At 38.9% G+C, this 14,237-nt stretch overlaps 1 long non-coding RNA gene across 2 annotated transcripts in view; it reads right to left on the bottom strand.

The window, feature by feature from the left end:
- Positions 1–11,636: 11,636 nt before the first annotated feature.
- LOC123033751 overlaps positions 11,637–14,237 on the bottom strand; it is a 29,020-nt gene continuing 26,419 nt past the window's right edge. For both annotated transcript variants that reach the window (XR_006416633.1, XR_006416632.1), the window contains one exon: positions 11,637–11,730. This is a non-coding gene — a long non-coding RNA (uncharacterized LOC123033751). The remainder of the gene's footprint in view (positions 11,731–14,237) is intronic.

Below are 14,237 nucleotides of genomic sequence, written 5' to 3'. Positions count from 1 at the left end.
TCAGAATTGTATCCATTTATTCTTTTCCATGGAGGCTGGCCTGGTTATCCTATGTAGAATGCAGAAGAACATTGCTTATAGAACTGATCATGTTGGAAGATGGGCATGTGAATGCACCCTTAATATTAGGACTGGCATTTTGAAGTGCTGTAATAAGCACCTAGATAATGTAATTTCCTAGGTAGATATGGAGGTGGGTTTCTTGGAAGCTCTGGTTCCTGCTTTTTTTAAAGGTTATTGATGAATAGCAGTTTTTTGATAGGAAGCCATCTTAAAATAGGGTTTGTTGTTGTTAGTTGCGAAGTCGCGTCTGACCCATCGTGACCCCATGGACAACATTCTTCCAGGCCTTCCTGTCCTCCACCATCCCCCAGAGTCCACTTAAGCTCACGCCGACTGCTTCAGTGACTCTATCTAGCCACCTCATTCTCTGCCGTCCCCTTCTTCTTTTGCCATCTATTGTTCCCAGCATTAGACTCTTCTTCAGGGACTCCTTCCTTCTCATTAAGTGGCCAAAGTATTTGAGTTTCATCTTCAGTATCTGGCCTTCTAAAGAGCAGTCAGGGTTGATCTCCTCTAGGACTGACCGGTTTGATTGCCTTGCAGTCCAAGGGACTCACAGGAGTCTCCTCCAACACCACAGTTCAAAGGCTTCAATTCTTCGGCGCTTATGGTTCAGCTTTCACAGCCATACATTGCAACTGGGAAAACCATAGCCTTGACTATTCACACTTTTGTTGGCAGGGTGATGTCTCTGCTTCTTAGTATGCTGTCTAGATTTGCCATAGCTTTCTTCCCCATGAGCAAGTGTCTTTTAATTCTTGGCTGCAGTCCCTGTCTGCGGTGATCTTGGAGCACAGGAAAATAAAATCTGTCACTACCTCCATTTCTTACCCATCTATTTGACAGGAAGTGAGAGGACTGGATGCCATGATCTTATTTTTCTTAATGTTGAGTTTCAAGCCAACTTTTGTGCTCTCCTCCTTCACCTGCATCAAGAGGCTCTTCTTCACTTTCTGCCATTAGAGTGGTATCATCTGCATATCTGAGGTTGTTGATATTTCTCCGGACAATCTTAATTCCAATTGGTGATTCATCCAGCCCCGCCTTTCTCATGATGTTCTCTGCATATAAGTTAAATAGGCAGGGCGACAGTATACAGCCTTGCCAAACTCCTTTCTCAATTTTGAACCAATCAGTGGTTCCGTGTCCAGTTCTCACTGTTGCTTCTTGACCCACATATAGGTTTCTTAAGAGACAAATAAGATGGTCTGGTACTCCCATCTCTTTAAGAACTTGCCACAATTTGTTGTGATCCACACAATCAAAGGCTTTAGTGTAGTCAATGAAGCAGAAGTAGATGTTTTTCTGGAACTTCCTAGGTTTCTCCATGATCCAGTGTATGTTGGCAATTTGATCTCTGGTTCCAAGGGTCTGTTGTATATCTCAGAAAAGCAGCATGACCCCACTGCAGTATAACCGTTAGAGTGTTGCTGTAGGACTCTGAAGATCTGCATTCTAGTCTCCACCCACTGGATGACTTTGGGCCAGTCAGCCTTACCTACCTCACAATGTTTTTGTGAGAAAAAAATAGAGAGGAAGATGTTTATGTACACCACCTTTGGTTTTCTGAATGAAAATATAATAATAGAAATGTTACATAACATAAAAATAATTATAATTAAAAAGTGCCGGACTGCTTTCAAACACCATCATTTATTATTAAAATTCAATGAGAAAACAAAGGCAGGGGAATGTGGATTGGAAGGAGAAAAACAACATGGGAATTGTTCTTGGTTATTGGCCATCAAGGCTCTGAGTCCTCTATTGTTTTGACTCTGAAGAGATTATACAGGCCTAATCACTCATCTGGGCTACAACTCCCCCCTGCCCACCCACCCACACATCTTACAAGGCATACCCAAGCTAGGCCTCAAATAGACTAAACACAACAAAGTCTACCACCCAAGGCATCTGGGAGTGACATCCCATTGTCAAGATGGGCTACAGAAAATTGAAACTACGTATTAGCTGGCTTTATCTGGAAGCAATATGGTGACGTGCTGTAAACATAACTTTTTCTTATATGTCTGTACTGCAGCAGGTTATTTCTGGATACTATTGCTATCTTGTTGATCTAGTTTGTCGCTTCAGTGAATGGTTGTTATAGACTAGGATGCGCCTTATCTAAATCTTTAAGTTTTGAATGCCTGTCTGACTGGAACATATGTAACTGTATGGGCTAGGTAGCAGACAATGGATCTTGTGATGTGTAATGTTCTAAGTAGCAGCTACAAGCATGCTGATAGACTGCATGGTGTTCAGAACTGTATCTATCTATACGGTGGAATTTGTATAATTACACAGTACTGTCCAGAAAGTGAACCTGAATCATGGATTGGTTTCAGCTCAAGTTGCCTGTGGATGAAAGTCATTACATGTCTGGGTAGGATTTCTCAAAAGCCTCTTTGAAGAACATATTTGTGGTTAAGGCAATCTCTTCACAAACACGATAGCTTTACTTCTTTACTCTATAAACACCCAGAGAGATTTTGTGAGTCTCTTTGTGCATAGACTAACACAGGAAGATCAGAAATTTTTCCAGATGGTTCATCGTAATATTCTCAGCAATGCATTTTGCTACTCTGGGAACTTTTTGCAAATGCCTTCTGCATATCCTACAAAGTTTGCTCTATCCTGCGATGTCTCTATTTCTTTCTTCCAGGATATTTCCCCCCTGTATATTTTGGTCTGTTGAATATCTGGCATCCTAGGCAGTCTGTGTTTTTCCACTGATTTGTTCTGCTCAGTGCCCTTGTCAGTGCTCCTGTGAACACTATTATTTTTGATTGTTGTCAACTATATTGTGTTGGAATCATCGCCCCTCATTAATTCCCATTACTAATATTTCAACAGAATAATACTTCTACAGTTTCTAGGAAAAAATAACCATTGTGTTTCAGGCCAATATTTCCATATTCCAAAGAATGGCTTTATTTTAGCCAGGGTGTGTATGCAGTGAAACTAACAATAGCCTTAAAAAGCATTCTAGCCAGTAGAGTCATAATTTACTTCTTAGTATGCCCTATTGTCTTGTTATCTGAAATATGAGAACTGCTTCTTCAGTAAGGCAGAAGATACAATTCTTGTATTTCTCACAAAGTGAAGTATCAGACTGAGCTTTAAAGTAAGCCAAATATGACACTTTGGTGTTCCATAGTAGCTACACAGCTATCATTTTCTCCTTAATGTTTAAATTAATTTTTGGGTCATCATCAGGCCATGAAGGGAATAGACTTTGGACCTTCCACCCATGCTTTACCAATGAGTTTTTGTAACTGGCACGAGAATAAAAACTTCTAATGATAAAATTATACTTGTTATTCTAACAGAATTTAATGATTTAAAATATTTGATTAATATTTGACTGGTATCATTTAAACAACCAAGTGGGTCATAGAGCCTTCCCTAGAAGCAAAAATGACAAAACTGAGGTTGTCATACTATATGAAAAGGCAAGGCTCACTGGGGAAGACAATCACGCTATGGGCTGAATCCATAAAGGAAGCCACATTCTTGAATTTAGAAGAGCCTAGTGGGGCTGCTATAGACAGGGCATTTTGGAAGGCTTTCTTTCATGAGGTCCCCCTAAGTTGAAGATGACTTGACAGTATATAGCAAAAATATGATTTGACCAAGCATTTTTCCACTTTCTAACCCTAGTTCTGTAGAAAAGCAAGGTACAGATGCATCATATGAGATGCATGATTTCTGTAGCAAAATTTGACTGCAAGCATTGTGGTTAAGAAATCCAGCATACAAAAATCACAGAAAAAATAGCATATCTGCCAACTTCATTCAGTTGTTACCAACCATAAAAGACACACGAATTGTCACCTACACATGGAAGATTGCTGATAATCTTTGGCCCACTCATTTCCAAGGTGGTCTTTGATGCAGAAAATGTTCTTCTCACCTATCTCCACAGCCCATCTCATATTCCAAATATTGTATTGCATTAAAGCATCAGTAAAAAGATAACAGCTGTAAGATGACTTGTTGACGCAGAAAGAAGTTGTCTGGTTTTAGTGGTACAATGTGGCAACAAACAGTAGGATGTAGTAGGATGTGTCGACATCATATTTCATTGCTGCCTAGCAAAATCCATCATTCGAAGATCTAAATCTAGAAATAAAACCTGACAAGGGAGAGCTGCAGCTCAGTAATGGAGTATATACTTTGGATTAGGCAGTCCTAAATTTGATCCCTGGCATCTTCAGGCAGGGAAAAACTCCTGCCTGAAACCCTGAAGGTCCTCTGAAAGTCAATGCCTCAGTATTGGGCTGGAGAGACCAATGGTTTGATTCAGTATAGAGCAGTCTCCTATGCTCCCAGGAGTATAAAGAAAACACTGGCTAGGAAGCCCAGTGAATGTCATGATTTGCCTGGGGTGAACTCAAATGAGAGGCTTTTCCTCCCAGAAAAACAAAATGAGTGTTCAAATTGATTGGTATATTGGGCAAAAGGGAGGGGGTGTTATTTGTTTCAGCTTCTAATAAAATGATCTGTGGCACTGGGAACTGCAAGTATGAATTTGAAAGAAACTAAAGCACTATTTTTCAAATGAACCCAGGATTTTTTTTTTCGATACTACTAAACAGTATCAGCACCATAGCATAAATTACTTTATAGCATTCCAGCTGATGGTAATTAAATTTGAGTGAAGGAGTTTCTGCTCGGCAGCGGGACAAGTTTTTTTTAGGTAGCTTGTGAAACTGGTCAGCTGAAAGCTTTAAAGTGGACCTCTGGCAGTGACAAACTTTCTGTTTATAAAGAAGCTTTGTCTCACACCAAAGACTAATAATGTGTGCAATTATCTGAGAACATATAATCACTTGCTTACTTTCATCTTGTGTGCAAATGAAGCTGGGAACCAAGGTGAAGTTAGAATCCAGTTATACATAGGGCTTACTCATGCACTCTCTAGTCCTTTGATGTCAGTGGGAATGTAGTGTAGCTAAAGAAATGCATGATAAGACTACCAAGGTTAGCCTGAGTAGGCAGAGTACCAAAGCAAACAGGACTTTATTCCTGGGCAAATCAGGGAATGTGTGGTTATGCTGTCAATGCACTATAGCACATGGCTTCTGGAAGTCCTTTCAGCGTGTCTTATCTGATGGATTGACCTTCATGTCTTTACCCCACACTGCATATACGCGTTGCTTGCTGCTGATGCAACAGCTGGATATAGGAGAAAGAGGCATTTCTCTATGAAGGCCCCTCTGAGACCTGGACCCATCACCGAGCTCATTTCCAGATGTGCAAAATCCCTGACAAGCTCCGTTAAAAGCTCAGGAGAGTTGCAAGAGTGGTGAAAAGCCAGATACCAACTGAGCACACAAGCCCTGGTGGATGGGAAGAAGGGGTAGGTCCTTTGCAGCAGATCACAGGACTGATCTGTAAATATAGTGGCTACCACAGAAATGCAGGAAGCCCTACTCCAGCTCATGGTGGTCACTTGACATTGCACAAAATTAGAGAATCAAAATGAGGAGAAACTTGGACACAAAGATGCATGATATTTGCCTGGGTTAATTTATATATATGGATGCAGATTTGGACATGAATGCTATTTAGCTCATCATAGTGGATTAGAGTGATGAGCTTTGCTCCATCTGCTTCTCAGATGCCAGCTGTAGAATTTCAACTCTCCTGCCCTCCTTTTTTAATGGCCCTTGATTTCAATCTAGACCTGCATCGGGCAACTGATCGAATTGAAGACATCTTCAAATAGATGACTTCCTCTGCCAGTCTATTCATCCTTCTCACCACCACTACTAGATAGAGCAAGAGAAAGATAAACCGGTATGTTTCAATGGTGAAAAAGGATGCATTTCCAAGGTGTGGACCTTCACCAGATAACTGATCATGCCTGTCCTTGGTGTTGGCCTGATCTTTTCACCATCTCTTTAAAAACATTTTTTTTTCCCATGCAGAAATAGACCAATTGTTTTGCTGTCTCTGGATTGCTTTACTGGCTTTTTTACAGGTAAAACAATCCAAGGAAGAAGGTACACTAGGGACTTTTTTACCAGTGTTGTAATGCCAGACTCACTGATGTGTCATATGATGTACACCCAAACCAACCTCCTCCTGCTATTTCTGCCATTACATTCAAGATTTTTTCAGACCAGTTATTGCATGACTTTATTTCATTTATTTTTCTATACTGCCCTATAGCTGAAACTCTTGTGTTTTTTTTCGCTGTGTAATGGGATGTGTTTAGCAACCCGTTGTGTGCTAAATTTTCTGTGTCAGAGTAAAAGGAACAGAAGGAGCAGCTTCAGTTTTGAGGTGGAGGTCCTTCTCAGTGGCTCCTTCTTGAAGATTAGGAGGGGAGTTACCCGAAGAAGGGCCTTCTCTGTGGTGTTGCCCCAGTTATGGAATACACTCCCCAGAGAGGTTTGTCTGGCGTCAACGCTTTATCACTTTCGGTGCCAGGCCAAAAATAAAGGCCTTTTTTTCTCTCCATTATTTTAATGTTTAGTGGGTTTTATTATACTGGAAGTCTTTGAGGCTGTGCTCCATTTCATTTGTGTTGCTTTTATTGTAAAACCACTCCGAGATGCTAGAAGTTGAACAGGATATAAAAGCTTTAAATACATACATAAATAAATAAAATTAGAAAGTGCCCCGGCAGTGATCAATCCCTTTGGCATGAATTCCATGATAGCATTTCCTGACAAACAACAGAGGCTCTAGTGTAATTTCCCGCCACCACATCTCTGTTTTGACTGTGTGATGCTTTGTATGTGATTCTTTTTAAACTCTCTTGTAGGCTGCTTTGGGCACTTTTATAAACCGAAAGGTAGGATACAAATTCTCCAACACAGCTGGCCCTGTATATATTGATAGCAGGGTTTATTTTCACGTGAAATATCAACTCAGTGGCACTCACATAGGCAGGATGTTTTAAAGACTAGTCTTCTAGATTAATGTTATATAGGCCTTTGGGGGGGAGGGGGAAGCATTAAAAATTACATATTGCACACATAAGAGTGCTGTTAGTATCCAAATGGCTTTTCTAGGCAATATAAGCCTGGAGTGCTGTAGATTAATTCTTTGATAGTTTAAAAACAAAATAAACTTTGTATGCTGAATTCTTTCTTTCTGTTAAGCAAGTAGCTTGCAGCCAGCACCTCTTTGTACTTCTGACCTGCTCGGGTCATACCTTCTAATATAAACTTCTCTGTCTCCTGACAGTAGCTACATATCTCTGCTGTACTAACACAGCAATACAAAGCTCTTCTCTATGCCCATTTAACTGCATTAAAAATGGCCCTATACCATGATGTTTTCATGAAAGTATTTTTAAAATAATTATTTTCACAGTCCACATGAAAAGTGAATTCCTCTCTCTGTGTATTTGTGCATATCCATAGCGCAGCAGTAAAAACGCCATTATTGAAAATGTTCTTTCACTTAGATAAATTCAGTTAGTGTTTTTACAGAACTTTTTTTCCTCTTGAGAATCTACAATTGATGTTTGGTGGCTGTGATCACTGTGTTTCCAGAAATGAACTGTTCTGATATTTACCTCCTAAACAAATTGTGTGGATTTGAACATAGCACTCAGTTGAACGTACACTTTTTTTTTGAAAATTATGACATGGTTCTTGGCTCAAAAACAGCAGGCAAATTCATTTTAAAAATGATAGGAAATACATTCAGAATTGCAAACTTTTAGACAGATTTGGGTTTGAATTTAAAAGAAAGTATGTTCATTATGTACGGAAACACATATTTAAATATGAAATGTATGCTCAAGTCCTCAACACAGTGCAAAACAGTCATGGACTGAAAGTTGTCCTTACTCCAGCACCCCTCACAGCAGGCATTCTGAATATTTAAAATTTTCTTTCATTTTTCAGCCTTCCACTTAATGGACATTCTCCAAAAAGGCTTCCTTCTATAGTGGTAGAAGCAATCCAGTAAATGACACAACAGGCCTAGACAAGGCTGGACTGGGTGGAGTGGGTCAGCTACCTCAGGCAGCTAGTTATGGGTATCCTGAACAGTGTTTGTTCTTTAAATTATTTTGATCGCATTTTGAATGTCAGGTTTGGGAAGAGGCCCCTGTGAAATGTTCTGCCTCAGGTGCCAGAATGACTTAGCTAACTTTGGCTACTATGCAACTTTACTGGGTGAGAAGGATAGAGGGGCCATTCGGTATCTGCCTCAAGCAGCTTTAAACCTGTTCTAAGTTTGAATCACTAGTATTGATGTAGTGCCCTTTGGCATCCTGCACCCTAACCCTAACCCTGCACTCTCACCCCAGTTCCCTGTCACACAAGGGCTTGCAACTAACATAGATGACAGGGAAAACAGGGAAGAGACAAGGGTAGAAAGAGAAGAATGGTGAGAGCCTAGAGGTATGATAGTATTAATGTTTCTTATCCTTCATAAGAATTTGATTTATTCTCAAAACACACTCCATAATCTGCAGCTGAACCAAGGATACAGTCACTAGTTATGCAGCTCTCTGTTGGATACTTCTTTCTCTGAGTTTGGGTTGACTCATGATATGAAGTTCTGCTAGGCTTAGATCACAGTTGGCTATGCCTCTGAAAAGTTTCAGCAAGAAGTTGCTGAGCAATGGGGCAAGACCAGTGGAACATAATTCTTTGCTAACAATGGACACTATTTTGAATCTACCTGGGCATTTTTAATGTCTGCCCTTCTAAGCAATCTGTTACCACATTTGAGAATAGAAAATGTAATGAGAACTTTTCCCACACTTTATGCTGGAAGCATTTTAAGCCAGAGTTGCTCTTCCTCCCCTCCCTTCCTGCCCTTCCACCTATTCTATCCATGGAAGGAAATCTGTACAGCAGAGGTTCTCTATGAGAGGCTTGGGTTGGGGCTTGTCTTCTTCCAAGTTACACCTGCTACACTTTGCAGAGGATTCCTCAACCCGCTGTAACTGCGTGAAAAGAGGTGGTGAGCGTTGTCAGTGGGGAGGGAGTATTGATGAAAATCATGCCTCCCCTTTCCTCCAGCACCAAGAGAATTTTACTGAACCCAAGACTGGATCAACACAGTATTTTGTGCTCAAATCTAGCTATTTGAGACGGAAAGACATGTATCCATGTCAGACACGAATGGGGTGTGTACGCTCATTCATTTGCCTTTTTAAAGTCATGGAAATATGTGTCAGTTCTTTCCTGACCTGCATCTCTGTGTATGTCAGCAGACATGGTGATGTTATATATTCTCGTCACATGTATTGTGAATGTAGTTTGTATTCCATGTTAATAAAATTTATTTATTAGTAATTTATTATTAATTACATCTCTACATTTCTATACCAGCAGTTGGGAATGGGTGGCACAGCAGCTTAATGTCGCTGGAATTGTCAGCCAGAAATGGTTGGCCCTCCACTGGTTCGAGCCCAGCATCCACCAGATGGAGTGAATTCCCATCATTTGCTCCTAGCTCCTAGCCAACCAAGCAGTTCGAAAGCATATAATGTGAGTAGATAAATAGGTACACTTTGGTGGGACAGTAACAGTGCTTGGTCCTGTCATGCTGGCCCCATGACTGCAGGATTGTCTTTGGACAGTGCTGGCTCACAACCTTAGAAATAGAAATAAGAACCACCCCCTATTAGCCACTGGCAAAAATCCACAGGGGATCTGGGGGGGGGGGGGGCGATGGACAAAAGCCATCTTCTGCGCAGTTCACAGCAGGATATAAAAACAATAAAATACAATACATGAAACAGCATTTAAAATATTTAAACATTAAATAAAATAGCATTAGAATAAATTAAAATGCATTAAATAAAATGAAAAAGACCTGGTCAAGAAGAGAGAGAGAGAGAATGCATTGTGTTGATGGCCATTCTGGGCTCCTAGTTTATTTCTTTTTTACTGGCATGGTTAATTGCTTACCAAGAATCTTTCAAATTGGAGTAGTCTGCCTATAAGTGAAATGGATCCCATGCACATGATCAGGAATTTAGTCCAGTTCTCCTTTGAAGCACACAAGCTTTCAATTCACATATGTTTCAGGGCTTAGAACAGCATGTAAACTTCACACCATTGTTGGCCTGACCCCACCACTTAAAGTTCATTTGTTACATTATAATATGTGCATAGTCATTTCTAAAAAAAACTGTGGAAGCACCATACCAAATTATGTAAGTTCCAACGAAGATTTTCTGGAGAGCATATGAATAACTAAGCAAAGAACTGAACAATGTTTCTTTTGTGTCATCCAGGCCAGCAAGGATATGAACAGGAAAAGTATGGCCTCGAATACTATGTATTGCTATATAGCTGCTGTAAATGAACATTCATATTTAAGCAGGTGTTGAAATTAAAGTGAGAAGAGATTAAGCTCTACCAACACTTTAAGAGAAGAGTATGAAGAGACAGTTATGAGTGACTGAGTGTTAAATGTTGCCAGCATTATGAGAGCCAATCCATATATACAGAAAAATTGTACGTGGAATACAATCCTTCAGCACAGAACATAAGAGAATGACCACAAAGTGCTTTCATGTTAATAACTCCCCATATATCAATAACAACTGTGCTGTGGAGAAAGCTTAGTGCTAAGATCCTGCTACATGAAATGTAACCTTCCTAATGTCTGGAATATTCATGCTGGATTTGAGGAGGGATCTTAGAAGGTTTAAGCAACAGGGTTTGAGGTAGAGCTGAGAGGACTGAATTGTGAGAAGGAAAGGCTACAGACGAAAGTGTGGTAGATTGCAATTAGATTCCTGGTGGCAGCAGCACATGCTGAGAGAAAGAGAGGGAAATATCAAGAAGCTAAAGACTCACCATATCCAAACAAAATATAGGAGTTCACTCATGACACTTGCACTGAGAGCCATAGCAGGGCTTCATTAGCACCCTGTTCAAATTCTTCAGAACTCATGAAGTTCCCAAGAGGATGGGAGCATGAGCAAGAATAACAGCAGGCCAAGAACGGAAGCTTGACAAACTGACGGGGGAGTCCCTTATCTCAGTGGACGCCCTGAATGAGCCAACTGATAGAGAGGAAGGTCCTCTCCGCCAAGTGAACCTACTAGCCTTTCAGATCAGCTGTTGCTGCCGTCTTGCATGTGCTGCTGCCTTCAGAAGTATTGTTGATGCCAATGAGCACTACTTCTGTCCTGTGCGTAGAACCCCCATACCCAGGAGGTTAGGAGACAAATCAGACTTTAGGAACGTTAGAGAAATCCACAATGATTCAGTTTTGTTTGGATTGCTATGAATCTGACATATGGATTCCACAGTAGCTCGGCCTTTCTTAAGTTGGCAGGTTCAGCAGACTTATGGCCTGGTGTTCTACTTTCTGGATTGTATGTATATTTATTTGTAGGAAAATATGAAAAATAAAGGAAAATGCATTTTCCCTGCTAGGGGCATCTGCATGTGGTGGGGCAGATTTGTGTATTGTGAAAGTGCACACTTTTCAGTGAGGATGCAAGTTGAAGAAACAGAAAAACCAGATTCCATCAATGAGTGGATGATGGTACAAAAGGCACCTGACAGTCTGTAAAGCAAACCATACTGGTACATCTTCATCAGACATTAAATTTAAATCTTTATTGAGCAGCCATGTCTTCTTCTTTTTTGGTTTTTACTTTAGAGTAGGTGTAGCACCTCCCAATCCAGCCTGATGCTGGTGTCTTGATCCAGATATGGTTTTCTCAGCCTGTTGTAGTAAAAATGAAAAAGAAGATGACAAAATGACTGCTAAATATAGATTCAAATTAATGTCTAATTTCACCATATATTACCTTTTTTATCTGTGCTCTTCTGGCAAGGGAAGGCATGTATTTCCGACTGTTCTGCTGCTTATATTTTGTAAGTTGCTTTGAATAATAGCAAAGAATTGGAACTAGAAATGAGATCTCCAATTAATTGAATGGTATAAAGAAGTTTGGAATATAGCGGTTAATGATAAGTTGACGTGTAAGATAAAGGTGAAAAAAGGATTGGTAAGGAAGAATGATTTTAACAATATATGGGGTAGGTTTATTAAACATGTATCAATAAAAGGGGAGAGTGATAAAACCCCAAAGAATGTTTTGCAATTTTGGATGGAAGGGGGTATCCTGGAAAAAGTGGAGAAATGAAGGAAAAAAAAAACCTAGGCAGCCATGGTCCCGATGGAGGGGTGCTAAGGATGATGGCTATTAAAAAAAATTGTGTGTATTGTGTGTGTTTTTATTATATGATTTTTGAATTTGTATTTGTATCTTATAAAAATAAAAAAAATAGTAAGACTGTTGAATGATTCCTTCCTTTGGAAGGGTAAACCAGGGTAAATGTTCATTTATTCGTTTCTTTAAAATTACTTTTGGGTCCTCTTTCCTAAGAGAAAAGCCCTCTCAGAATGATAAGAATTTTGATGCACATTTATTATTTAGGAATATTTTAATATGAATTCATCAAATGAATGACTGAACCTACAAAGAACTGGAAAACATAAGTCATGGGTTTGGAGGAAGTCATGTAGGAGAGGCCATATTTCTATTTTCTCATTCCCTGCAGAAAGGAAAGTGGCTGATAATTTATCAGAATACTATTCTCAAGTCCTATCATAAAGCTTAGTGAGCTATAAGAATGTAACTCCTGGTATATGAGATCGCTGTGATGCCTAGAACAAGGTGGTTTCTGGCTACTAGGAAGGTAGACAGCACAGCAGTGGTGCAGCTCCCTTGAGATGTGGCTTCTCCTATTACAGCTACACGTTCCTTTCAAAAATGCTGGCATCATCGCAAGACAGATTTTTGAATTATGGAGAATAACACATGTTTCATCCATATATGAAATACCAGAAGATGTTTCTGTAGTCAAGGCATACTCTCAGAGGGATTAATATCAATAATACACTGTAATTCAATTATCTTTCAATGCCCAAGAGTCTACCCAGGGAATTAAATGGAAGGCTGTCTTGCTTATTTGATGAGCTCCCTTCATGGCTAAATCTATCACTGTCAATTAAATTTATTATGCAATAATGAACAATGCGGGATCTCCACAGAGCCAGTATTCACTTTAATAGATCATTAACTTTCTAGATCTTGTTCTTCTTTTTTTTCTTGCTGCTATTTTCATGCCTTGCCAGCATGTTCATTATCCTAGCTATTAATCTTATTGTACATTTTACACTTGTTTAAAGGATTTTTTAAAGTCCTGCAATTAATGGCCACACAAATATGAGAGCACCACAGATGGGAAGATTATATCATTAGACGTTAAAGAAAAATCTCTCATAGAGAGAGGTTAGATGGTTATTTTTCTCCTATGGTTAAGTATGTATTTAGAAAAGCATAATTATAATGCTTATATAATCCAATTAATGGATTATAATAATCAATACAATATTTTGAAGAACTAAAACGTTGACTCTATTAGTTGGTCAACATCTGTTGTTCCTAATATTTGAATGATTTTTACTGCAGCGCAGTCATAATATAATATTTATATTATATTTAAATTTAAAAGAGATTAGAGAGAATATATATATACACATACACATACACACACACACATAATATAAATACTAAAATAAATACTATATATTTTAATTTTATATTGTATATTTTAATGTAATATCTATATATTAATGTAACATATATGCATAATATGCAAAGTCACATTATATATGGGGGAGACTGGGGAATGACTCTTTTGTACTAGTCTAAAAACAAAACATTTTTTTTTCATTTGAAATATCCTTCATACATGCAAAGTTATCAATTGATCGAAAACCTTCATAATTAATTGCCTAAAAGGCCTCTATCTGGGTGACTTTTTGTAACAAGTTCAAATTTTATATTGTTTTGATATATGCTGCTGTGAACCATCCAGACAGCTTCTGCTGTTGGGAGGCATAGAAATAATATAAACAAATAAAGAGCATAACATTTTGCCTTCCCTGTATTCACTATACCATTGAAAATTCTCCCCATAATAAATTAAATAATTGATGACCACATTTACACAAGATGTGTGTATTGAGGAAATGTGTGCACAAAATCCATTGTATCAGGGAAAAATTACTAGATAATACAGGGAGGGAGGGAGGGAGGGAGAGAGGGAGCAAAGTGCATACAAAAATGTGTACATTTTGGGGAATACATACAACATCCAGATGTTCATGTGGGCATTTATTATTATTATTATTATTATTATTATTATTATTATTATTAT

The sequence above is a fragment of the Varanus komodoensis genome, unplaced genomic scaffold, assembly GCF_004798865.1.
Source record: "Varanus komodoensis strain SLA01 unplaced genomic scaffold, ASM479886v1 scaffold1, whole genome shotgun sequence".
Classification (NCBI taxonomy): domain Eukaryota; kingdom Metazoa; phylum Chordata; class Lepidosauria; order Squamata; family Varanidae; genus Varanus; species Varanus komodoensis.
The sequence above is the reverse complement of the archived record's forward strand: the minus strand, read 5'-3'. Positions and strand labels throughout refer to the sequence as shown.